Raw genomic sequence first — 26,642 nt, forward strand, 5'->3', positions numbered from 1 at the left:
GAAAGGAAAGGAAAGGAAAGGAAAGGAAAGGAAAGGAAAGGAAAGGAGAAGGAGAAGGAAGAGAAGAAGAAGGAGGAGAAAGAAAGAGAGGAAACATGAGAGGAGGAGATGGGAAAGAAGAGGCTAGAAGATGGGAAAACTGCATTAATTGCCTTTCCTCATTATCAACATCATTCACCAGAATTTTTTAACAAGGATGAACCTACATTAACACATCATAATCATGCAAAGGCCATATTTTATCTTAGGGTTCACTCCTGGTGTAGTAGATTCTGTGGGTTTTGACTAATGTATAATACATTTCCATCATTTTATTGAACAGAGTATTTTAATGGCCTTAAAAATCCTCTGTGCTCCGCCTATTATCTCTCCCCCACTCCACACACCCCTGGCAACCACTGAACTTTTTAGTGTCTCCATATTTTTTCCTTTTACAGAATGTCATATAGTTGGAATCATGCATTATGTAGCCTTCCAGAATTGGCTTCTTTTACTTAGGAGTATATTTAAATTTAAGGTTCCTCCATGTCTTTACATGGCTTGCTAGCTTATTTATTTTTATCGCTGAATAATATTCCATTGTCCGGATGTATCACAGTTTATTTTTCCATTCACTTACTGAAGGATATCTCAGTGACTTCCAAGCCTTGGCAATTAGGAAAAAAGCTGCTATAAACATCTGTGTGTAAGCTTGTGTATGCAAATAAGTTTTCAATCCTTGGGTAAATACCAAAGAGTGTTATTGCTGGATCTTATGATAAAAGTATGTTTAGTTTTATAAGAAACTGCTGAACTCACTCCCAAAGTGGCTGTACCATTTTGCACTCCCACCAGCAATGTATGAGTGTTCTTGTTGTTCCACATCTTCACCACCATTTAGTGTTGTCAGTGTTCTGGATTTTGGACATTCTAGTAAGTGTGTAGTGGTATCTCATCATTATTTTATTGTACATTTCTCTGATGACATATGATGTGGAGTATCTTTTCATATGCTTATTTGCCATCTGTATATCTTCTCTGGTCAGGTGTCTGCTAAGGTTTTTGGTCCTTTTTTTTAACTAGGTTTTTTGTTTCCTTATTGTTGAGTTTTAAGACTTCTTTTTTTATATTTTGGATAACAGTCCTTTATCAGATGTATCTTTTGCAAATATTTTCTCCCAATATGGCTAGTCTTTTCATTCCCTTGATAGTCTTTCACAGAGCAGATGTTTTTAATTTTAATTTAGCCCAGCGTATTAATTATTTATTTTATGAATCATGCCTTTGGTATTACATCTAAAAAAGCATCACCATACCCAAGCACATCTAAGTTTTCTCCTATATTATCATTTAGGAGTTTTATAGTTTTGTATTTTAATTTAGGTCTATGATTCATTTTGAATTAATTTTTGTGAAGGGTGTCAAGTCTGTGTCTAAGTTATTTATTTATTTTTTTAATGTGGATGTCTAGTTGTTCCAGCACTACTTGTTAAAGAGGCTGTCTTTGCTCCATTGTATTGCCTTTGTTCCTTTGTCAAAGATCAATTACCTATATTTTTTAGACCATCTTCTGGGCTCTTTATTCTGTTCCATTGATCTATTTGTCTATTCTTTCATCACAACACCAAGATATCTTGTTTACTGTAGCTTTACTGTAAGTCTTTACTTTGGGTAGTGTCAGTCCTTCAACTTTTTCTTCTTCAATATTGTGTTGGCTGTCTTGGGAGTCTTTCCTGTCCCTGCAAAGTCTTTAGAATTAGTTTGTTAATATACATATAAATAACTTGATGGGATTTTTAGTGTGATTGATTTAAATTTATAGATCAAATTGGGAAAAAATGATATCTTGACAATATTTAGTCTTCTCATTTATGATCATGGAATATATTTCCATTTATTTAGTTCTTTTATTTCATTCAGCAGAGTTTTGTAGTTTTTCTAAAATAGATCTTGCATATACTTTATCAGATTTATAATTAAGTATTTTAGTTTGGGGGGTGCTAAAGTAAATTTTATTGTTTTTAATATCAAATTCTAATTGTTCATTGATTGTATATAGAAAAGCTATCGACTTTGGTATATTAATCTTTCTTTTTTAACATCTTTATTGGAGTATAATTGCTTTACAATGGTGTGTTAGTTTCTGCTTTGTATATTAATCTTGTATCCTGAAACCTCGCTATAATTGCTTATTTGTTCCAGGAATTCTTTTGTCATTTCTTTAGGACTTTCTACAAATATAATGATATCATATGTAAACAAAGACACTTCTCTTCTGTATGCCTTTCATTTCTTTTTCTTGTCTTACTGCATTATCAAAGACTTCCAGTACCATACTGAAAAGGAGTGGTGAGAGTGGCTTCCTTGACTTATACCTTTTTTAGTGGGAAAACTTCAAATTTCTCATCAGTAATTATAGAGTTTACTGTAGGGGTTTGTTCGACAGTCTTCATCAAGTTGACAAAGTTCTCCTATAATTCTAGTTTATTGAGAGTTTTTAATCATGAATGGGAATTGCATTTTGTCAAATGTTTTTTCCACATCTACTGTTATGATCATGTGATATTTCTTTTTAGCCTATTCATGCAATGGATTAAGTTAATTGATTTTCAAAGGTTAAACATTTTAAGGGATAAATTCCACTTGGTCATAGTGTATAATTCATTTTATACATTGTTAGATTCAACTTAGTAATATCTTATTGAGGATTTTTGCATTTATGTTCTTGAGAGATATTGGTCTGTAGTTTTCTTGTAATGCCTGGCTTAAGTATTCGGATAATGCCAGCCTCATAGAATAAATTAGGCAGTATTCCCCCTGCTTTTATCTTCTGAAAGAGGGTGTAGAGAATTGTTATTATCTCTTCCTTAAATGTTTGGTAGAAATCACCGATGAACCCATCTGGATATGGTGCTGAAGTTATTACTTAGTCATTCAATTTTTTTAATAAACATAGGCCTATTCAGATTATCTGTTTCTTCATGTGTGAGTTTTGACAGATTGTGTCTTTCAAGGAATTGGTCCATTTCTTCAAAGTTATCAAATCTGTGGGCTTAGAGTTGTTCAAAGTTTTACTTTGTTATCCTTTTAATTTCTAAGGTGTCTAATTAATAATTTACTTCCTCTCTGTCTCTCTCTCTCTCTCTCTCACTCTCCCTTCTTTTTTCCTCTTAGTTAGCCTAGTCTGGTTCTAACACTTGTTGATTTTATTGATCTTTTCAGAGAACTAACTTCTGGTTTAATTCATTTTCTCTATTGATTTCCTATTTTCAGTTTTCATTGATTTCTGCCCTAATTTTGATTTTTTTAAATGGTCCTCTGATTACTTTAGATTTAATTTTCACTTCTTTTTAGAGCTTTCTTCTTTTCTAATATATGCATTTGATACTATAAATTTCCCTTTATGCACTTTTTGTTGCATCCCACACATTTTTGAAGATTCTATTGATATACCCTATAGCTCAGAGTTTCTTTCCTCAGCTATGTCCAGTCAATTAGTAGGCCCATCAACTGCATTCTGCTTTTCTGTTGCAGTATTTTTTATCTCTAGCATTTACTTTTCTTCTTTCTTAAGATTTGCAACCCTCTGCTTACACTGGTCATCTACTTTTGCATGTTGTCTACTTTATTCTTTAGAATTCTTAACATAGTAATGATATACTTTGTTTTAAATCACTAGTCTGATGATTCCAAAATTCCTGCCCTGTCTGGTTCTGATGCTTGCTTTGTTGCTTAAAATTGTGGGGTTTTTTACCTTTTGGTATGACTTGTAACTTTTTCTTGGTAGCCATACATGATGTAATGGTAAAAGGAACTGATGAAAAAAGGCTTTTAATAATGTGGTGGTGAGGTACCAGGGAGGTGAAGTGTACCATAGTCCTATGATTATGTCTCAATCATTTAGTGAGCTTATGCTTCTGGACTATAAACTTTACAAATATGTCTCATCTTTTTTCTCCCCCCGCTTAGGGGTGCAGGATGGCTAGAGTTGACTAGAGTTGGATATTTCCCTTCCCCACTTTAGTTAGATTCTGATAATACTCCAGGTTAGCTTCTAGTTAATAATTTTTTCTGATACCGGGGGTTGTTAAAAAGGACAGTCTATTTAAAATATACTCTGGTATATTTTAAAACGGTTTTTTTTCCCTCCTCCTGTCAGAGGCCCAAGGGATTTTCTCCAACATTTGCTATGGGAACCTGATGGAGCACTTGGAGGTAAATATCACAGTATTTTGTAGGCTTCCAAAAACTTCCCCTGGTGTTTTTAACTCTCGGACTTGTCCATACTGAACCTCCAGCAATTTGTCTATTACACTTCAGACTTTCCTACCCCAGCACTGGTTTCCAGAACAGTTTCTGCTTGTGAGCCTTTGCTCTGGTAAGCCTTAATGACCTGTATTCACCTGCCTCTCTCTCCAGTCTTGGGGGCAGCAATTTGCCCTTTGTCTTCCCCTCTTTATGGATGCAGGAAGCGTTAATTTTATAGTCTGTTTAGCTTTTTACTTGTTTAGATGGAGTGGTAACTACCAAGCTCCTTATGTGTGAAACTGCAGTATGCATATTTTAAGCTCTCTTGTTCTCTCTCTCCCTCCCTCCCTCTCTTTCTCTCTTTCCATCCCTTTCTTTCTCTCTTCACATCCTTCTCTCACTCCCTTTCTTGTACGCAAAAAATACTTTTCACAGAAAGACTTTTAAAACTGCTTAGTTTGGAACACGATATCCAAGGAATATAATTACTCACCATCAAATACTTTTTGAATCCATAATCCTTTAAATAAAGTGTATATACAATATATATTATATACACACACACACACACACACACACACATATATATATATATATATTTTTTTTTTTTTTTAATTCAGGTGACAGGACAGAAGGCCCCTGGTTTCAGCTCAGTTTCTTTACTACATTTAAATAAACAACAGAACCAAAAAATAGTGTAAATATCTGTCTAGCAGACCTACCAAGGTGATTATCTTTAGACTCTATTTCACTATAGACATATTTTACTCAAAGTGTTGCTTATGGACTGGTGGCCTCAGGATCAGCTGGTCATAGGACAAATAATTATGCTCCAAAGATATCCAAATATAATCCCCAGAATCCATGAGTAAGATATATGACATGGCAAAAGAGATTTTGCAAATGTTATTATACTAAATTAACATCCTGGATTATCCTGGTATGCTCAAAGTAATCACAGGGATCCTTACAAGTGGGAGGCAAGATTGTAAGAGTCAGAGAAGGGAATATGACTATGGAAGCAGAGGTAGATGTGATGTAAGGTGAAAGATGCAAAGTGAAAGAACACAAACAAAAGCTGAAAAAGGTAAGTGAACAAATATACCCCTAAAACCTTCAGAAGGGATGCAGACCTGCAAAAATTTTGTTTTTAATTCTCTGAGACTGATTTTGGACTTCTGATCTCTACAACTATAAAATAAAAGTATATTGTTTTAACCCAGAAGTGTATTGTTTTAATCCATTATGTTTGTGGGAGTTTGGTATAGCAGCAATAGGAAACTAATATACCCAATTTGGAACTGATTAAAAATGTTGTGTTTCAAGCCCCACTTCAGACTTACCAAATAAGAACCTGCATTTCAACAAACTATCTAGCTAATTTATATGAACATTAGAGTTTGAGAAGCAATTCTTAGCATTGTGATTTTTCTTAAACTTGGATCAAATGATTCATTTATCCAAATGAAAGACTCCTTTAATCATATTGATCAGTCACTTGCCAATTTATTAAAACTTTAGAAATGATAACATAAAACCATTTAAAATCAATGAGAATATTATTGACCCAAATGTTTCTTCTGTATGCAGATCCAAAATACTTATTTTAATTTCCTTACTACCTTGGATACACTGAACTTTTTAACAGAATTGAATAACAAGGAGCTATAGAAAAAAAAAAAAAAACACCTTTCAAACATTCAGATGTTTCATCTGCATGGACAGATCCCTAATTAGCTAGATATTTTTTCCTTTTGATTCAGATGTTTTGTCATTGTAGTTACAGTCTAACTTAATAGGTAGCTCTTGTTATTTTTTAGGTTTCAAACTAAGGGAAAAATTACATCATTGTAATAGAAAATAATCTCTAGTTTCAATTTTATTGCAAGACAAGCAGTTAATTCTCAATAACTATCTGTTGACAATAACAATGCCATATTTGAACTGCAACCATCTCTGACTATGTATGTGCTTGGACTAAGTGGTTATCTAGACATTTTTTCTATCTGACCCTTACATTTGGCATTCATCACTATGAAACAACATGGTGATAAATATTGACTTCAAATAATTACGTTAGGCAACCATTGACTGAAACCACCTGCCTTGGCCAGGCACGATAATAACTGCTTACATGAGTCGTCTCACAACAGGAGGTTCTGATAAGGAACACTGTACTCCTGCCAAAAACTAACCGGGAGAATCCAAAAGGGACCAAAAGGAGGGAGGAGACATCAGCCCATAATATGTTCTTCCAGCCACCCAGAAAATTTAATGCTGGAATCCATCTTGGTTGGGAGATGCATGTGCTACCAGGAAGAACCTTGAGTCAGACCAAATACAGGCACAAACAAGACGATTGGCCAGAGAAACCCAGAAATTTAACCCTATTACCATGAAACCTGAGACTGTGAGCCACGTGGCAGAGCAGTTCTCCTGCGTTCCCTTAACCTATTGCTCTCCACCCGGGCGCCCCTTCCCAATAAAGTCTTTTGCTTTGTCAGTACTTGTGTCTCCTTAGACAATTCATTTCGAAGTGTTAGACAAGAGCCCAATCTGAGGCCCTGGAAGGGTTTCCCCCCTCTGGTTACAACTACTTTGACATAAGAATTGTGTTTGGATTATCTAATTACCTGTCAAAACATGTTGGTTCTTTTATCCAGGAAAAATCATTTGTGTCTTTTTTTTCTTTTTTTCACAGATTATTCAGGTATAATTGATAAATGGTACATATTTAAAGTATAAGATGGTTATGTTTTGAATGGTATACACTCATGAAACTATCACCAGAATCCAAAATTAAGATAATAAACATATATCCATTACTCTCAAAAGTTTTCTTGTGTCTCTTTGATACTCCCTGCCCAACACCCTCAACTCCAGGTTGTCCATTTTACTGGCATAGAGTTACTTGTAGTAGTCTCTTATGATGCTTTGTATTTCTGCGGTGTCCGTTGTAAATTCTCCTTTTTCATTTCTAATTTTATTGATTTGAGTCCTCTCCTTTTCATTCTTCATGAATCTACTAAAGTTTTATCAATTTTGTTTAATCTTTTCAAAGAACTACCTTTTAGTTTCATTGATCTTTGCTATTGTTTTCTTTGTTTCTATTTCATTTATTTCTGCTCTGATCTTTATGATTTCTTTCCTTCTACTAACTTTGGGTTTTCTTTGTTCTTCTTTTTCTAGTTGTTTTAGGTGTAAGGTTAAATTGTTTATTTGAGATTTCTCTTGTTTCTTGAAGTGAGATTAAGTTGCTTTAATCTTCCCTCTTAGAACTGCTTTTGCTGAGTCCCATAAGTTTTGGGTTGTTGTGTTTTTGTTATCATTTTTTTCTAGGTATTTTTTGATTTCCTCTTTAATTTCTTCAGTGATCTCTTGGTTATATTGTTTAGCCTCCATGTGTTTGTGTTTTTTACAGTTTTTTTTTTTCCTGTAATTGATTTCTAATCTCATAGCATTGTGGTCGGAAAAGATGCTTGACACAATTTCAGTTTTCTTAGATTTACTGAGGCTTGATTTGTGACCCAAGATGTGATCTATCCTGGAGAATGTTGTGTGTGCACTTGAGAAGAAAATGTATTCTGCTGCTTTTGGATGGGATGTCCTAAAAATATCAATTAAGTCTATCTGGTCTAATGTGTCATTTAAGGTTTGTGTTTCCTTATTAATTTTCTGTCTGGATGATCTGTCCATTTGTGTAAATGGGGTGTTAAATTCCCCCACTATTATTGTGTTACTGTCGATTTCCCCTTTCATGGCTGTTAGCATTTGCCTTAGGTATTGGGGTGCTTCTATGTTGGATGGATATATATTTAAAATTGTTATATCTTTCTCTTAGATTGATCCCTTGATCATTATGTAGTATCCTTCCTTGTCTCTTGTAACAGTCTTTAAAGTCTATTTTGTCTGATATGACTATTGCTACTCTAGCTTTCTTCTGATTTCAATTTGCATAGAATATCTTTTTCCTCCATCACTTTCAGTCTGTTTGTGTCCCTAGGTCTGAAGTGGGTCTCTTGTAGACAGAATATATACAGGTCTTGTTTTTGTATCCATTCAGCCAGTCTGTGTCTTTTGGTTGGAGCATTTAATCCATTTACGTTTAAGGTAATTATTGATATGTATATCCCTATTGCCATTTTCTTAATTGTTTTGGGTTTGCTTTGAAAGTCTTTTTTCTTCACTTCCTTTTTTGTTCTCTTCTTTTCTGTTTCCTGCCTAGAGGATTTCTTTAGCATTTGTTGTAATGCTGGTTTGGTGGTGCTGAATTCTCTTAGCTTTTGCTTGTTTGTAAAGCTTTTGATTTATCTGTCTAACCTGAATGAGAGCCTTGCTGGATAGAGTATTCATGGTTTAAAAATTTTTCCCTTTCATCACTTTAAATATATCATGTCACTCCCTTCTAGCCTGTAGAGTTTCTGCTGAAAAATCAGCTGATAACCTTATGGGGATTCCATTGTATGTTATTTATTGATTTTCCCTTGCTGCTTTTAATATTTTATTATTATTATTATTTAATTTTTGTTAGTTTGTTTGGTATGTGTCTCAGTGTGTTCCTCCTTGGTTTATCCTGTATGGGTTCTCTGCACTTCCTGACTTGGGTGACTATTTCCTTTCCCATGTTAGGGAAGTTTTTTGACTTTAATCTCTTCAAATATTTTTCTCAGGCCTTTTCTCTTTTTCTTCTTCTTCTGGAACCCCTATAATTAGAAAGTTGGTGTTTTTAATATTGTCCCAGAAGTCTCTGACCCTGTCCTCATTTCTTTTCATTCTTTTTTCCTTATTCTGTTCCATGGCAGAGATTTCTACCATTCTGTCTTCCAGGTCACTTATCCGTTCTTCTACCTCTGTTATTCTGCTACTGATTCCTTCTAGTGTATTTTTCATTTCAGTTATTTTATTGTTCATCTCTGTTTGTTTGTTCTTTAGTTCTTCCAGGTCTTTGTTGAACTTTTCTTGTGTCTTCTTGATCTGTACCTCCATTCTTTCTCTGAAATCTTAGATCAACTTTACTATCATTACTCTTAATTCTTTTTCAGATAGATTGCCTATCTCCTCTTCATTTAGTTGTTCTTGTACATTTTTAACTTGCTCGTTTGCTGCAACATATTTCTTTGTTGTCTCATTCTGTCTAACATACTGTGTTTGTGGTATCCTTTCTGCAACCTGCAGGATCGTAGTTCCTCTTGCTTCTGGTGTCTGCTCCTTGGTGAGAGGTTGGTCCAGAGGCTTGTGCCATTATCCCCTTGATAGAGGGTTTGATTAGTATTGTGGTGACAAGAGCCTGTCCTAGATATTGATTAGGGCCTTCCCTTTGCTCTGTGGTTGTCACTGCCCTGTCAGATGTGGGGGTCTGCTCCTTAGTTGTTGGAGTAGAGGCCTCCAGATCTGTTTCTTAGCTGTGATTCTGATCTGTGTTGTGAAGTAGGCAGGATTGGAGCAATCCCACTGAGAGAGAAGACACTGAGTATTCCTCCTCTGGGGATGTTCACCTGTGAATGTGCTTTGATGTGTTCCCTTTAGCCTGTTGTGTGGTCTCACAAAGTACACTGTTGTTGGCACTGCTCTCAGGTCCACCTTAACTCTGGGTATGCTGGCAATTGACCCCAGTGACTCTCACACATTGTTTTCCCCAGCCACTGGCACAGATCCATGGAGGTCAGGTTCTAGGACTGCAGTAGTCAAGCACCTGGACCCATTGTGGGAGCTATGGAGGTATCTCAGACTCTGGTCTGGCCCAACCCCTGTGTGTACGTGCCCATTAACCCCACAGATGCTAAAGCCAGACCTGTCTCAGCTACAGGAGCACTTGTTGTCATTTCAGATGTTTCACAGGTGCTGAATTTAGGAAGCTGTCAGTGGAGGTGTAACTCTGCATTTCATGCAGCCATGAAGAGAGATTTCAGCTCTTCTTCCTTAGTCACACAGCGCCTGGAGCTCAGCTGTGGTTTCAGCCACTCCTCTAGGGGAATTTCCTAGTGGGGAAACTATCTGTGCAATCCTGGGACAGCAGGGCGGTTTCTGGCACCCACTGATGGATTTCCTAGTCACTGAAGCTATCCTCACCCTCCTGGGACAAAATGGGTAGGTCCTGGAGCCTGCTGGCTGAGTTTCTAGTGGCTGGAGCTGTCCATGCCTTTCTGGGTCAGCAGGTATGGGGTCTGACATCTACTCACAGGTCTGGAAGAGAGGTGGCCAATGCCCACCTCTGGAGCCCAAGATGGCAGCTGTGACTCACACCCACCCCTGAAGCTCCTTTAGGCAGTGTCCTATTGCCTGGGTGTGCTCACAGGGAAGGAAGCTCTTACGGTGGTCTCGCCTCTCTCCCTGTGTGTCTCCCAATAATGGTGACTTGCCTCTCTGGCAGGCCCAGGCTTCTTCCTAGTACATCCTCTGTTGCCACAGACTAACTGCTTCAGGATGTTTCCACACCTAACCCTGGTCCTTTCCCTGGGACTGAGCTCCAGAGTCTGAATTTCAGCGTCTGACCCCCCACCCTCACTGACAGAAGAATTTCTCAGGTTGGGGATCACAGGGTGGTGGTGCCAACCCTCTGGGCAGGTTACTCTCTGTTTTGCCTTCCAGAAACCAGTTGCTGCTCTCTTTTCTTAGGCTCTGATGCTCCCCCTCTGTCCAGGCTGATCTCCCCACTGGTGAGGAGATTTCCCAAGGTACATGAAACTTTCCTTCTTCACAGTTCCCTCCCTGGGGCACAGACCCCATCCTGATTCCTTCTTTTTCTTTTTCCTTTAGTCCTACCCAGTTATATGGACATTTTCTTGTCTTTTTGGATGTCTGAGGTCTTCTGTTGGTGCTCAGTAGCTGTTCTGTGTGAGTTGTTCCACTTGTAGATGTATTTTCAATGTTTCTGTGGAAGGAGGTGAACTCTGCTTCCTACTCCTCTGCCATCTTGATCTCTCAGGAAACCAGGATCTTAATATCATCTGTCTCTGTCATTCTTAGAATAAAGAGTTGGTATTGAGATGACCACTTCACTTCCATGGTTTTCAGTTCATGTTATAAGCATGAAACAGGAGGGAAATGAATAGTTGACAACAGCAGTTTTCTGCTAAATAACATAGGCTAGAATTATGTAGTATGTACACCATTATCTACATGAGAAATTAGTGAATTCAATTTTACAGGCTTTATGTTTCACATAGGAAAATAAGAATGGAATTGTGAATGACTTTTGTATAGCTATCTCAGTAATTTCCATAGTGATAAATAATTGATATCTATTCTCTGAATCTTATGTATCCCCAACAAATATCTTTATTCCACTCTAGCAAAAGGATGATGTCTTGACTAGGATTCTTGTGTTGCAATTCATTCCTTTTAGTGTTCTTGGGATGACATTCCACCATCTATTTTCCAGTGGCACAGATGAAAAGTCCAATTCCAATTTTATTATAATCCAAAAGATAACTTGTTCTTTTACTTTTCTGGGAATGCATAAGAAATTTTTTGCTTATCCAAAGAGTTCAAGAATTCACCAATATTTGAGTGAATGAGTTTTCTCATCAACTTGGTTTAGTTTTTTTCCCATCTGCACACTTTGCTCTTTTCCAACTCAAAAAAATATTTTCTATCATTTGTTTAAATATTACCTCTTTTTGTCTGTTTTCTTTTTCTTTAGAATACCCAATTTTATATAATATATTTTTAAATCTCTTTTCAAATTATCTTTTGCCTTTTGATTCTGTTGTCTTTATATGTTGCTATGTATTTCAAAATAATTATCTCTTGTGCTTTTCCAAGCCTCAGCAGTGACTGTATTTTTCTTTAAATTCCTCTACTATTATTATTTTTCTGAATTTCTTTTTCCTGAACACTTGAAAGTGCTTATATTATTATCCTTTGCTGAAAATGTTATTTCTCTCCTCTGCAGCTTTATTTCACAGTCGTATTCCTCTCTGTCTCTCTCTAATTTCCTTTTTCTTCTTCTCTGTGATTGCTAAGCCCTCTTTCTTTTTGAGTTAGGATTTGTTCTTAAAATATATTAAATTATGGCAGCAAAGTAGTATCTGCTGTCATAAGCCAGAGCATAGTAGCAGGTACCTGAGGCAAGCATCCCAGTTCCAAATTTGTTTTATATTTTTCAAGCTTCAGTAGCAGAAAAGCCTCATCTAGCCTTCCAGCTCTTTCTTAGAGTAGAATACAAGGGAATGCAGATCATTTAATGTCACCTCAGTGCTCCAAACACCTCTGAGGTGCCAAATCTCCCTAGGATATGATGTATGATACTTTCTGATCTTCCCCCAGGCTTGTATTTCACTAAGCTGACATCTAATCTCCCTCTGCAGTGGGGGAGGGGAGACCTGGAGGAAACAAATCTTCCTTAGATATCTCTACTGGAAACCCTTTGGAAGCCAACAACTCTCTTCAATTTAGATTACCATTGTTTTGTATGCTTCCTAGCTCACAGAGACTGTTAACTTGGAGTTCAGATTGGAAGAACTGAGAGCTTTGTATGGATTGCTCTGTTCCCAGAACACCATTCTTTCACAATATCCTCATTTTAAGGTAATTTCTTACTTTTCTATTGTTTTTATTTGGTTGGGATAAGTTCACATCTGGTATTCTTTATTCTTCTTAGTTTTGCTTTTTCTCTTGAATTTTAGTTTATAGGTTAATTGTGAATGGGAGTTTGTCTTACATTTGTTATTTTTATCTATTTCCTCTTGTTCTCTTTTTCTACACACCCCCATCCTACTCTTATGGTGAATATTCTGTCCTTAAGGGTTCCAGTCCAAAACCTGGTATATGAAGGCAATTAGGATGACATTTTATCCTAATAAAATTCTAATGATAATTTTGATATCATAGATATCTCTACTAAGAAGGAAGTTGGGCTTTCCAGACTTGTTAGAATTTTTTCCTACTAACTCAAGTTCACTACCTTTCAAGATTTTTTGACAGAAAACAAGACAAATTCAATTTACATTCTAACCTGGTGCACAATTGTATATGTGTATATGTGCATATCAGGAAAATAAACTTCACAAAACAAAACATATGCAAGGTTACATGTTATGTACTCTAATATTCCTTATTATATACTGTTTTATTTTTAAAATACTGATTATGCCATTCTAGATTGATTTCAAATCCAATAATGGGTTGCATCTTGCTGTTTGAAAAATACTGACCCAGCTTTGCTGAGTAAGAAACTTTATTAAAACCTCTCTCCTGAGAGTGTTTCCACATAGTTTTTATCATGTCATTTTTATAGACAGTGGAATTTCCTACATTTTCTGGTGTTAAGAAATGGATCTGTTTCAAATTCTTTGCTTCTTAAATAGCATGTATGCAGCAGACAGTTCTGGAGTCTAGAAAGCTTGAAGCACCTGTTTCACCTACTGCTACACTTTTCTGTTCTATAATGACCCACAAAAATCTTTGTCTTGTTTTTTAATGTGAATATCTTATTATTATTTCCATTTTCGGTAAGTGCTTATAGATTAAAGCAATATTCAATATTCATAGTTTAAACTTAAGACATCAATCTTGAATAGAATTAATGAATTTGATCAATTTATAGAGACGAGAGTTTCAAATATCAGTAAATGTGGTATGAAATGTATATAAGGACATACAATGCAAAATGATAAATACAATTTATCATAAATAAGAGCAATTTATTTATGGAAAATATATATTTAATAGGGCAAGTGATGCATGAACAAAAATTAAGCACGTAGACTCAAATAGCTGTTAGGAAAAATAAGACAAATACTTGCCATCTTAAATTTATAAAATATTTTCTGTGCATCTCTTCATGTGTTTCTAAAGGAAGACAACTATTAGCACTTTTGTGTGTGTGCTAGTAAATACTTTTCTCCTGTTGTGATTATCTCCACTGTTTTCCAGTCTATATTTTAGATCTATTTCTGAGCTACATGTACTCTTACCTCACAAGAATATCATCAAAGGAAAATGATATCAATGTTGTGAAAGTATTCCCAGCAGAGCAAAATAAATATATTATGTAAATGTAGAATATGATAGCCATTAACATTAGTATTATCCATTAGAAGGCTAAGTATGCTCTACCTAAGAGTTATGTAAATGAATGGCTCTAAAAAACGTTGTTTAATGTTTACTTAGGCAAGCATTAAAGTTTCCAGTACATACTTTTTGTTAATTATGAAATATGAGAGCACCTCAGAATTTTGCTTGCCTTTTCTTGTCATATGATGTATACATCTTCATTTTCTCTTTCTATATAATGATTTTAATATGTGTTTACATAATGATTTCTATTTACTAAGTGCTTTACAAGCATTTATTAGTCAATATTTTTTAATATACACAATAACTTACTTAATAATTGTCAATAAACTTTAAATGTAAGACAATAGGACAAAGGAATCTTTAGCTTGCTTACAAATATTAAAAAAAGAAAGATAATAAATCTAAAATAATTAGTTATTTCAGATTGCACAGTAACTGACAGAAATTAAATTAACATTCAGATTTCTAGCTTTCATCATCTGCATCAATGCTTCTTAAACTTTTGGAATTTGGAAACCCTCCTGGGCAATTTCTTATGCTTTAGAAGCTCAGCTTCTGTGGTGATATTGAGATATAGTCTGAGGTGACAGATCAGATATAAATTAAACACAAACGTAGTGATCATACTTTCGTCCTTGGAAACCAAAGAAATGTCTCATAGAATCCTAGGGTTCTTGGGAACATGGTTCGAAAATTAATAGCATAAATCATTGTACTCAAAAGTGTGTTATGGGTGACACTTGAGTCCACTTAAAACAGAATTTTATTGGTGTGCTAGGAAAAAAATAAGTCCAAACGGCATATTTAAAGTTTTGTTTGTTTGTTTTAACTGAAGGAAGTCACAGAGCCTATAATATTTGCAATGGGACTAGTTCAAAGATGAATTTAATTTGTGATATTTCCCAAAAAATATTTGCCCATAGAATTCTCTCATTAAAAAAAAATAATAATAATAATAACACCAATGGTCCTCTGGTGTGACTGAAAGTTTGTGCCCGCCCCTACTGCCCCAAATTCATCTGTTGAAGCCTAATCCCCAATATGATGGTATTTGAAGGTAAGGCCTTTGGAAGGTAATTAGATTGTGAAGGTAGAGTTCTTATGAATGGGATTAGTGCCATATAAAAATAGACACAAGAGAGATGATCCCTCTCTTGGCCATATGAGGATATAATGAGTAGGTAGCTATTTACAAGCCAGGAGGTGGGCTCTCACAAGAACTTAACCATGCTGGAACTCTGATCTCAGATTTCCAGCTTCCAGAACTGTGAGAAATAGATGATTGCTGTTTAAGCCACTCAATCTAGGGTATCTTGGTATAGCAGCCTGAACTAAGACATCTTCACAATATAATTTAAAATAAATATTTATATTTAGATTGTGTGATCTATTTATAAGGTATCAAGATAACATATTCCATTTAGACCATGTTATTATGAAGCAACAAGTACTAAGTTTGAAGTGTAAGATTGAAATTTGCATTTGTTAATCTTTGCATTTATTATTCAAAATGTTGAATGTTCAAATTCTCTCTTTTTTTTTTCTTTTAGATAAAACAATGGTGATATGGTTAGAAGTATGATGCCTTCTGACATTCATGTCCATAATTCATTTAAGTGACACTGATTAGCAAAGATCCAAAGAGAGTGACCCTTTTAAACAACATTTACTATTTTAATTGACCATTTGTTCCCAAACATAAACAGTATACTGGAATAATTGATAGAACTATTAAAGATAAATTCTGGGCTAATATGTTAAGGATAGAACCTAGAAACCTTTAAAAAAAAAAGTCCAAGTATTTCTGTTGAATTTAGAAGCCACAAAATCTAAAATTTTGTTAATGTTATTTGGCAAAAATTATCAAATGGGAAGCCAAGCAACATGGTCTCTGCTTTGTGTACATGTCTCTCCTGGATATCATCCTTCAGGATTTTAAGTTTTAATGTAAAATCAAGTCAAATGAGATTTGGATTACTTTGTTTCCCCAAGCATCTCTTCTTCCTAAAATTTCTCATCAATCAAAAAGTGTTTCTTTAACTGTCTGGAAAAACTCTGTTTATGTCATTTTCTTTTTTGTGAGATAATGTTTGACTTCCTGTCTCTTCCTTGAGCAGTAATATTAGAATGGTTGCCAGGAATATGATTTACACTGGAGAAATGAAAACCTGTAAGTTTAGTATTTTCAAAGTATCATTTATTTTGAACTTTCGTTGTTTCACAAATATTCATTGAACACCTACCAGGTACCAAGAACAATTCTAGGTACAACAAGAACAATGGTATCTTGCCTTAAGCAAAATAAGTTCCATGAAAATAGCAATAAACACATTCTAAATTCTAAAAAATATTCACTTATGATGACGTCTTGACTTGTTCCAGTGAACACAATGTAATTGTTTGTGTATCACCACTAAAATAGAAAGAACTTTATTTAAAAAAAAATATCTTAAAGGAACTACCAATATTTTGTTCTATTTTTTGGGTATTCTTGTGTAGTATGACTACTAAGAAAATTTGTTTATGTGAAGATATTTATTTGTGTCACAATGGCATCTTTGATTATTTTATTTTATTTCTTGAAAGAAGGAAGTCAAAAACTGATATTCAGTACTTATAGGTATTAGTGATTCAAAATTTGGTTTTATATGTTTCAACCCTAACTTTACCATTTTGAAGAGGATTTAGAATTGTTCCCTCTTAAATCTTTGCTTACATTATGTGCTACCCATGTTACACTTTTAGCAAGAAATATTAGTACCCAAATAATTAAGAGTACAAACATTAAGCAATACAATGATATGAAATGATAAATAGGCTTTTTCTCCTGATATAACAAGAAAAATAGCATAAACTTACATTTATTAATTGTTTACCATGTGCCAGGTGCTGTATTACATCATTAACTCATTTAACACTTAAAACAATCCCATGTTACAGATGAGAAAACTGATATACACAGAGATTACATAACTAATAAAATGTTTCATATCTAGTAAGTGATAGAGCCTGGATTCAAACTAGTTCTGTCAGCTCACAGACCTACATCTTAACCAACGAAACAAACTGCCTCTCAAAATATTCTCAGTTGAGTGGATTTGTTTTGTTTTTAACTTTTAACAAACTACAACATTTTTGTTTTGCAGAATGATCATGAGAAAAGTTTTTTTTTTTTTTCTGCAAGTTATAATCATTTCCAAACTATACTGTGAATAAAAAGGTTTCTAGAAGGAACCAACAAGTAAATGGCTCTTTCTTTGAAAATAAAATCAGGAAAAGAGACTGCTCTTGATTTCACCTTATCTTTCCAAAAAGTAACCATTCTTCAGAATCAAATAAATACAACCTTCCTTACAATCTTCCATAACCACTCTGCATTCTAATATGTCTTAATTTTCTTTGGATCCTGGTAGCAAGCTGTGATTTTTATTACCCCACATTTCACCTCCTATGACTACTCACTAAATAAAATTTGAGGTTTTAACCTGAGCTGTACTTATTTTATACCTAGTTCCTGTTATGTGTAGTTGGCTTCTAAAATATACTGACCATTGGAATACATACATATTTGTTGTACTTTTAAGTGATATTGAATAAGATGAAAATATTTATTTAAGCTGGTCTCTATTTATATCTCTCGTTTAACTTCAAATAATTAAATACAATTTTTGTAAATCTTCATGAACACTTTCTTCATACCCAATGCTTCTTACATTTGTTGTTCTGTGCCTTCACTGGATAACACCCTGAGCAAAGGAAATCAAACAATTTTTGTTATGTTTATTACCATAATTTCTGTTATTGAGTTCTAGTTGGTTTTGCATCCTAAATATTTTTTTTCTGTAACCGTCAAAGGACCATGCAGTGTTACATGGTTAGATAGGTGGCACATTGAGACTAGGACATACTTAGCTTAATATGTGATTAATATTAGTCTTAGCACTCAAACTCGACTATAAAATTAAAATACAAAATAGTCTTATGCAGTTTTTATGTATATGAAGCATCAGGATTTGAAAATGTTGAGCCAAAAGGTGTGCAAGTAACATGCTATGAGGAAATTCAATGTGATTTTTTTTCTTTATAACAATTTGGTAGTATATTAAATCTATTTGATTCAATCCATATTCTATGCAAACAATCAGTATAAGTCCTTTAAATACAAGACTTAATATCACTATATACAGGGCTTTAACAAGTGCACAAAGAACCTGAGATTAATGAGAGTTTGTTTTATGGGAATACTAAAATATGTTTGACTAGAGAGAAGTGGGAATTTCTTCAATGAATCTGCTTAATAGTCATATTTTAAAATTATCTTAAAATAAGCTAATTTTCTATGAAGGGAAAAAAGCCAGTATAAATATTTACTAGGTGCTAAGTAAAAATAACAATACTTCTATCATATTTATATCTATCAATATATAATATGTATATACATTTTTTCCATGTAGTACCTTGTGAAATAATGCTATTACCTTACTTTACAGATGAGAAGCTGAGGCTGATAAATCTGCTCAATTCAGACAACTGATCAGAGATTACAAGCCAGACCAGCCTACAAGACCTAAAAAGGTTTTCATTGTACATTCAGTGCATGTTCAAGCTCACCCCAAAAAGATTTATGTAATATTCTGAAATGCTCTTTCTCATGGATTTATATATCATTTACCTGGTCATCCATTCTGCAATTATACTATGACTACAATAACACAATGTAGCGGATTTCTTCCCTGCTTATGAATCAGTAAAACGTGCACTGATATATCCTTCTGTCTTTCCCAAGACAAGGTTAAAGCAAGTTTGTTCATCTTGCAAATGATCATACTAACTTGCTTTAGGATATTAGAAAAGGCTTATACTACATCTTGCAAATGATAATACCAACTTGCTTTAGGATATTAGAAAAGGCTTATATTACATTACATGTAAGACAGGTGAGGTCTCTAAGATGGAACTCACCAACTACAAATACCCACTTGCACAATGTTGTCAGTGAGGTGATTGAGTAGAATCAGTAATGAATAAAGCTGCAAATATTTACATATTTTTTTCTCACATAACAAACAATTTTAAGGAGATTAAACCAGGGGTGTAGCAATTCAAATGTGTCATCAAAGATCAAGCCTCCTTGGTCTCTGCTCTATACCCTTGGGTGTTGTCTTTACCTGATAATCTCAAAATGGTGTGGAGCTTCGCATACTGAAACTGCAAGGCAAGAAGAAAGAGCAGAAGACACCAGCCATATCAACAGTAATCATGGACTTATATAAAGAGAGCCTAAGTAGCTTCACAAATATTTGGTGCGAAAGAATTCATAAAATAAGAAAGTAGCAAGCTTTTAGTGTATCCTTAAGCACAATACACCTATGATTTGGGGAAATTTTCCCTCTAGGTTTTATTATAAATGACTTTCACTGGTATACAAAAGTCAACAGTTTCTTTAATTGGATATCTGATACTTCCACTGAAATCTGCCGTTTTCTACATGATCACCAAAAATTGTAACTTTAAAGGCTTTTGTTAAATTGACAGTTTACCTTAAATTCCCCTTAATGGTAGCTTCCTCCCTGAGCCATGAACCAATGGTCAGTCTTTCTTTGTTATATTCTCTCCAACCACCAAAATTGAAATTTCATCATTTTTCCTTTTCTTCATTTCTTTTAAAGTAATATGAAATATAGAAAAATATATAATCTGTATATCTAATCTACACACACACACACACACACATATATATATATATATATATATATATATATATATGCATTTTTCACCAGCTGAGCTAACAGGCCAAGCCTATATATATACATTTTTAGCATGTTCCCACTATACAGATGTAACAACTGCTAAATTTTAATTGTGTTCCCCTCTCAGCTCTTTTATAAGAAATGAAGCATTATTACTATATCTAAGGTACACTTTAACAATTCTCAACCCCCACATTCCCATCTGCCTATAGGCAATCTCTTTCATTATTGTGGCATGTATAATATATTCTATTATTTTACTTTTTTATGTAGGTATCCATAAGTGATATCTCTTAGTATGGTGTCTTTTAAAATATTTTAATTAATTAATAAATATGGAAGCTATTTATATACCACTTGTCTAGCTTATTCCATGTGGATTTTGAGAAATTCTCATTTATTTTTAAATTGCGGTATAGCAGCCAATTTTGCAAATATACCAGATTAGTTTGTCATATATAAGTACCTGCTAAATATTCCCCACTCTTACTTTTACCAAAAAATAAAATGATAAACACCCTTGTAAAAGTCACATTGCATGAATGGAGGTTAATTTTCCTAAGTTGTGTATTCATAAGTGGAATTCCTGAGTGGTAATGTATGCAAATTTTAAATTTATAGTTTTGGGTTGAATCATATGAAATTTTTAAATGGTCAGTTTCATACAATCTGACCTGAATATTCCAAATTACACTTCAGAGTGACTATACAAAGTGGCTGTATGAGAATGTTATTTTTTGACACTCTTGAATATTTTATATTATCAAAATCTTAATTTTTCCAAATTAATGTTATTCCTCACTTTTGTTATATATATTTTATTATGTATATATTATTTATTTTGTTGTGTATATTACATATATACATATATATTCATTAAATTGTACAGAATATATTCTATTTTACTTGGTTTCTTTTAACTCAACATCATCTTTGTGAGTTTTAATAATTTGGTGTTTAGGGCTTCCCTGGTGGTTCAGTGGTTGAGAATCCGCCTGCCAATGCAGGGGACACGAGTTCGTGCCCCAGTCCGGGAGGATCCCACATGCCGCGGAGTGGCTGGGCCTGTGAGCCATGGCCGCTGAGCCTGTGCGTCCGGAGCCTGTGGCTCCTCAACGGGAGAGGCCACAACAGTGAGAGGCCCACGTACCGCAAAAAAAAGAATTTTGTGTTTAATGTCCTTTGCCACACAGAAGTTATTTTGTGGTGTAGTAATTTAATCTAACTTTTGTTTTTCCTTTAATAATATGTAAGTATGAGGGCAGGTACTTGGTTTATGTTTTTCCATACTTTATTCACAGTATCTAGTTCTGTGCCTATCTCTTAGTAGGACTTTAATAAATATTAATTGAATATTGATTAAATTTTCTTTTTGATTTCTCTTCATATATTTTTAAAGAAAACAAATTGTATCCAGAAACCAAGATGGTTTCCTATATTATATTTAATTTGCACTTATAAATAAAATATATTGTTTCCTATCAATCTTTATTAATATTTTTGAAAACTCACATTTGGGATTTATTTCTGCAATGTTGAGAGGTGTGTCATTAAATTTCTCCTCCTTTTAAAATGAAATGCCAGGTGTACCATTACCATACATTAATATTCATAATGTTAATAATAATATAATAACAATAATGTACACTGCTACTTTTGTCACAGGATAACATAAATCTATCTACAGGACTGTTCGTCTTGTCTCTTTTCTTGCCCATTGATTTGTCCCAAATGGCAAAACCATGTCAAACGGCTTTGTTAGTGACAGTTTGTGAAATAGGTTTCTCTCATCTGCTTTTTTTAAAAAACTTGTTTCAAACAAAAGTTTCTAATCTCAGTTATTTGATTGCTTTTACCTAATCCCATGGATCAGGGCAGGTGGCTCATTTCAAACAATAATTCTGGTCATTATCTATTCATTTTTTATTTGTTCACTAATTAGAGTAGGACATTACATATTCTTAGATTCATATTCTTACATATTCTTAGATTCAAATAATTTGGACTCCCTGATGTGCAAGGGGTCTTTTGCCATAACTCCTCTCCTATGCATACCAAACCATGGCACCAAAATATGTGTTTGGTCATAATCCACTGACAGCCACCAAGCTTTAACTCCCACCCTAGACTATAACATTCCTGATGCTTCGGGTTTTCTTTTCCTTGGTTTCAAACTCATCTTAGAATTTTTAAAACATGTTTAAATATTTTATAAATTTTTTCTGGCTTCTGGCTTTTATGAACCTGTGTGTTTAATCTTCCATTTTTATTAAACCCCTTGTTCTAATATCCTTAGGATTCAAGACATCATTGGTAATATGATAAACTAAAATCTGCTAATATGCATATCTAAATTTGTCCTTTCCTTCAAAATTTTCCTCTATCTTCATGCCAAATATGTTAGCAAAAACTGGTGAAATATGCAAATCAGTGAGTGGGGGAGGATATTTTTAGCCAGCTTCCCTACCATTGCTTTGATCTCAATTGTGCTATAACCAAAGTGGCCCAAGTAGACGTCTGATTGCTAATGTGCATTATTGCCTTAAAAGGCCAAAGGCTAAAAGGTGTCTATTCAAATTTTAGCTATGTGATCATCTTGGACCTTAAGATAGTATAAAATTATCACCTACCAGAACATAGAACACTTTTTGAAATACAAGAAAGCCGAAGGGATAAACACCAATATTAGAAACTTAACACTAGTACTGAATGTGTCATATCTTATATAAAAAAACAAAATTTAGTACATTTAGTAGAAAAAATATGAGGCTAGGTGGTGAGATGTGAAAATGGAGAATCTATGTCTTATTAATGAAGTATTCAAAAGGGGGTTGAGCAAATGTATTCAGAGCTAAGAATATAAAGCAACTCTCTTTCATGTAAAGCTTCCTTGAGCTATTTCAAACAGCATCAATACAGCTGGCAAAGTTGACATGGAAATGCATTAGTGTTAATTTGTGCTTACAAAAAAAAAAAAAAACCCAATGTATTTTAAAACAAAAATGTTAATATTCTATTCCAAAATTTAGTTGTAGTTCTTTTATTTATTTTATTCCCTTCATATTGGGGTGGGGGAGGGAATAATACAAATTAAGAACTGAAAAAAGAGAAAAAATGTGACAGGATTGAAATAAAAAGGAAAAGATTAAGAGAAATATAACCATGTTAGGAACTCTTAAGAATAAATTTCAGGAATTATTGAATAGGCATTAAACTTAATTTGCACATAAAATAATGCCATTCATACAAATATCTATGTCCATTTTGCTTTTGTTTTTATTTTTTGCATAAAATTTGTTTTGAAGTGAAACATACCTTATAGATTGTATACATCATGTGCCTTGCTTGATGGATTTTTGCAAAGTCATCCATTTATATTACACCCAGATCATGAAATAGAACATTACCAGCATTCCAGAAGCTCCACTAGATTCAATTTCCAGTCATTACCTCCCACTCATCAAGGGAAACCATTGTCCTGGATGTTTGTATTAGTTGTTTTGTTTGTTTGCTTCTTTTCAAATTTCTGCATAGCTAGTTACCATAGATATATTGGTGTTAAATAAAACAAATTTATTATCTCAAAGTCTCCATGGGTCAGGGATTTGGGTATAGTTAGCTCAGAATCTCAGCAGGCTACACTCAAGTTGTGGGTATGGCTGTTATCTCATCTGTGGCTCAGGGTCCTCTTTCATGTGGTTGTAGGATTCATGTCACTAGTTACTGGCTTTCAGCTAGGGATAATTCTCACCTTCTAGAGAACTCTCTTGGATCCTTGGACCATGATCCCCTCCACAGGCAGTTCACAAACTGGTTACTTGCTACTTTAAGGCCAGCAATGAATCTTTCTACCGTCAAAGCTACGGGAGCCTAGAATCCTTTTTTAAAAGTCTCACCTGATTAGGTCAAGTTCTCCCAGTATAATCTTCCATTTGATAAATTCAAACTCAACTAATTAAGACCCTTAATTAAATCCAAAGAATGCTTTCACCTTTACCATATAATGTAAGCTAGTCAGAAAAGAGAAATCAAGTAGATATCCTCATCCACCAGAGGACAGACAACAGAAGCAAGAAGAACTACAATTCTGCAGCCTGTGGAAGGAAAACCAAATTCACAGAAACATAGACAAAATGAAAAGGCAGAGCACCTTGTACCAGATGAAGGAACAACATAAAACCTCAGAAAAAAACAAAACAAACAAAAAAAAAACTAAATGAAGTGGAGATAAGTAGCCTTCCAGAAAAGTAATTAAGAATAATTATAGTGAAGATGAGCCAGGACCTCAGAAAAATAAGAGAGGCAAAGATCAAGAAGATGCAAGAAATGTTTAACAAACATCTAGAAGAATTAAAGAACAAACACACAGAGATGAACAATACAATAACTGAAATGAAAAATACACTAAAAGGAATTAATAGCAGAATAACTGAGGCAGAAGAATGGATAAGTGACCTGGAAGACAGAATGGTGGAATTCACTACTGCAGAACAGAATAAAGAAAAAAGAATGAAAAGAAATAAAAACAGCCTAGGAGACCTCTGGGACAACATTAAATGCAACAACATTCATATTATAGGGGTCCCAGAAGGAGAAGAGAGAAGGGACTGGAGAAAATATTTGAAGAGATTATAGTCAAAAATTTCCCTAATGAGAAAGGAAATAGCTACCCAATTCCAGGAAGTGCAGAGAGTCCCTGGCAGGATAAACACAAGGAGAAACATGCCGAGACACATAGTAATCAAATTGACAAAAATGAAAGACAAAGAAAAATTATTGAAAGCAACAAGGGAAAAATGACAAATAACTTACAAGGGAACTCCCATAAGGTTAACAGCAGATTTCTCAGCAGAAACTCTACAAGCCAGAAGGGATTGGCATAATATATTTAAAGAGATGAAAGGGAAGACCCTACAACCAAGATTACTCTACTCGAAAGGATCTCATTCAGATTTGACAGATAAATCAAAAGTTTTACAGGCAAGCAAAAGCTAAGAGAATGTGGCACCACCAAACCAGCTCTAGAACAAATGCTAAAGGAACTTCTCTAAGTGGGAAACACAAGAGAAGAAAAGAACCTACAAAAACCTATAACAATTAAGAAAATGGTAATAGGAACATGCATATAGATAATTACCTTAAATGTGAATGGATTAAATGTTCAAACCAAAATACACAGGCTTGCTGAGAGGATACAAAAACAAGACTAATATATATGCTCTCTATAAGAGACCCACTTCAGACCTAGGGACACATACAGACTGAAAGTGTGGAGATGGAAAAATATATTCCATGCCAATGGAAATCAAAAGAAAGCTGGAGTAGCATTACTCATATCAGATAAAATAGACTTTAAAATAAAGTCTGTTACAAGAGACAAGGAAGGACACTACATAATGATGAAGGAATCAATCCAAGAAGAAGATATAACAATTATAAATATATATGAACCCAACATAGGAGCACCTCAATACATAAGGCAACTGCTAACAGCTATGAAAGAGGAAATCAGCAGTAACACAATAGTAGTGGGGGACTTTAACACCTCAATTACATGAATGGATAGATAATCCAGAAGAAAATTAATAAGGAAACACAAACTTTAAATGACCCAATACACCAAATAGATTTAATTGATATTTATAGGACACTCCATCCCCAAAGAGCAGATTACATGTTCTTCTCAAGTGCACATGGAATATTCTTCAGAATAGATCACATCTTGGGTCACAAATCAAGCCTCAGTAAATTTAAGAAAATTGAAATCATATCAAGCATCTTTTCCAACAACAACGCTATGAGTTTAGAAATGAATTACAGGGAAAAAAATGTAAAAAAACACAAACACATGGAGGCTAAACAATACATTACTAAATAACCAAGAGATCACTGAAGAAATTAAAGATGAAATCAAAAAATACCTAGAGACAAATGACAATGAAAACACGATGATCCAAAACCTATGGGATGCAGCAAAAGCAGTTCTAAGAGGAAAGTTTATAGCAATACAAGCCTACCTCAAGAAACAAGAGACATCTCAAATAAACAATCTAACCTTACACCTAAAGGAACTAGAGAAAGAAGAACAAACAAAACTCAAAGTTAGTAGAATGAAAGAAATCATAAAGATCAGAGCAGAACTAAATGAAATGAAAACAAAGAAAACAATAGCAAAGATCAATAAAACTAAAACCTGGGTCTTTGAGAAGATAAACAAAATTGATAAAACTTTATACAGACTCATCAAAAAAAAGAGGGAGAGGACTCAAATCAATAAAATTAGAAATGAAAAAGGAGAAGTTACAATGGACACCGCAGAAATACAAAGCATCCTAAGAGACTACTACAAGCAACTCTATGCCAATAAAATGGACAACCTGGAAGAAATGGACAAATTCTTAGAAAGGTATAATCTTCCAAGACTGAACCAGGAAGAAATCAAAAATATGAACAGACAAATCACAAATAATGAAATTGAAACTGTGATTAAAAATCTTCCAACAAACAAAAGTGCAGGACCAGATGGCTTCACAGGTGAATTCTATTTAACATTTATAGAATAACTAACACCCATCTTTCTCAGACTCTTCCAAAAAATTTCAGAGGAAGTAACAATCCCAAACTCATTCTATGAGGCCACCATCA

Source organism: Monodon monoceros, unplaced genomic scaffold (assembly GCF_005190385.1).
Source record: "Monodon monoceros isolate NGI ecotype Baffin Bay Population unplaced genomic scaffold, NGI_Narwhal_1 Super_Scaffold_18, whole genome shotgun sequence".
NCBI classification, from domain to species: Eukaryota; Metazoa; Chordata; class Mammalia; order Artiodactyla; family Monodontidae; genus Monodon; species Monodon monoceros.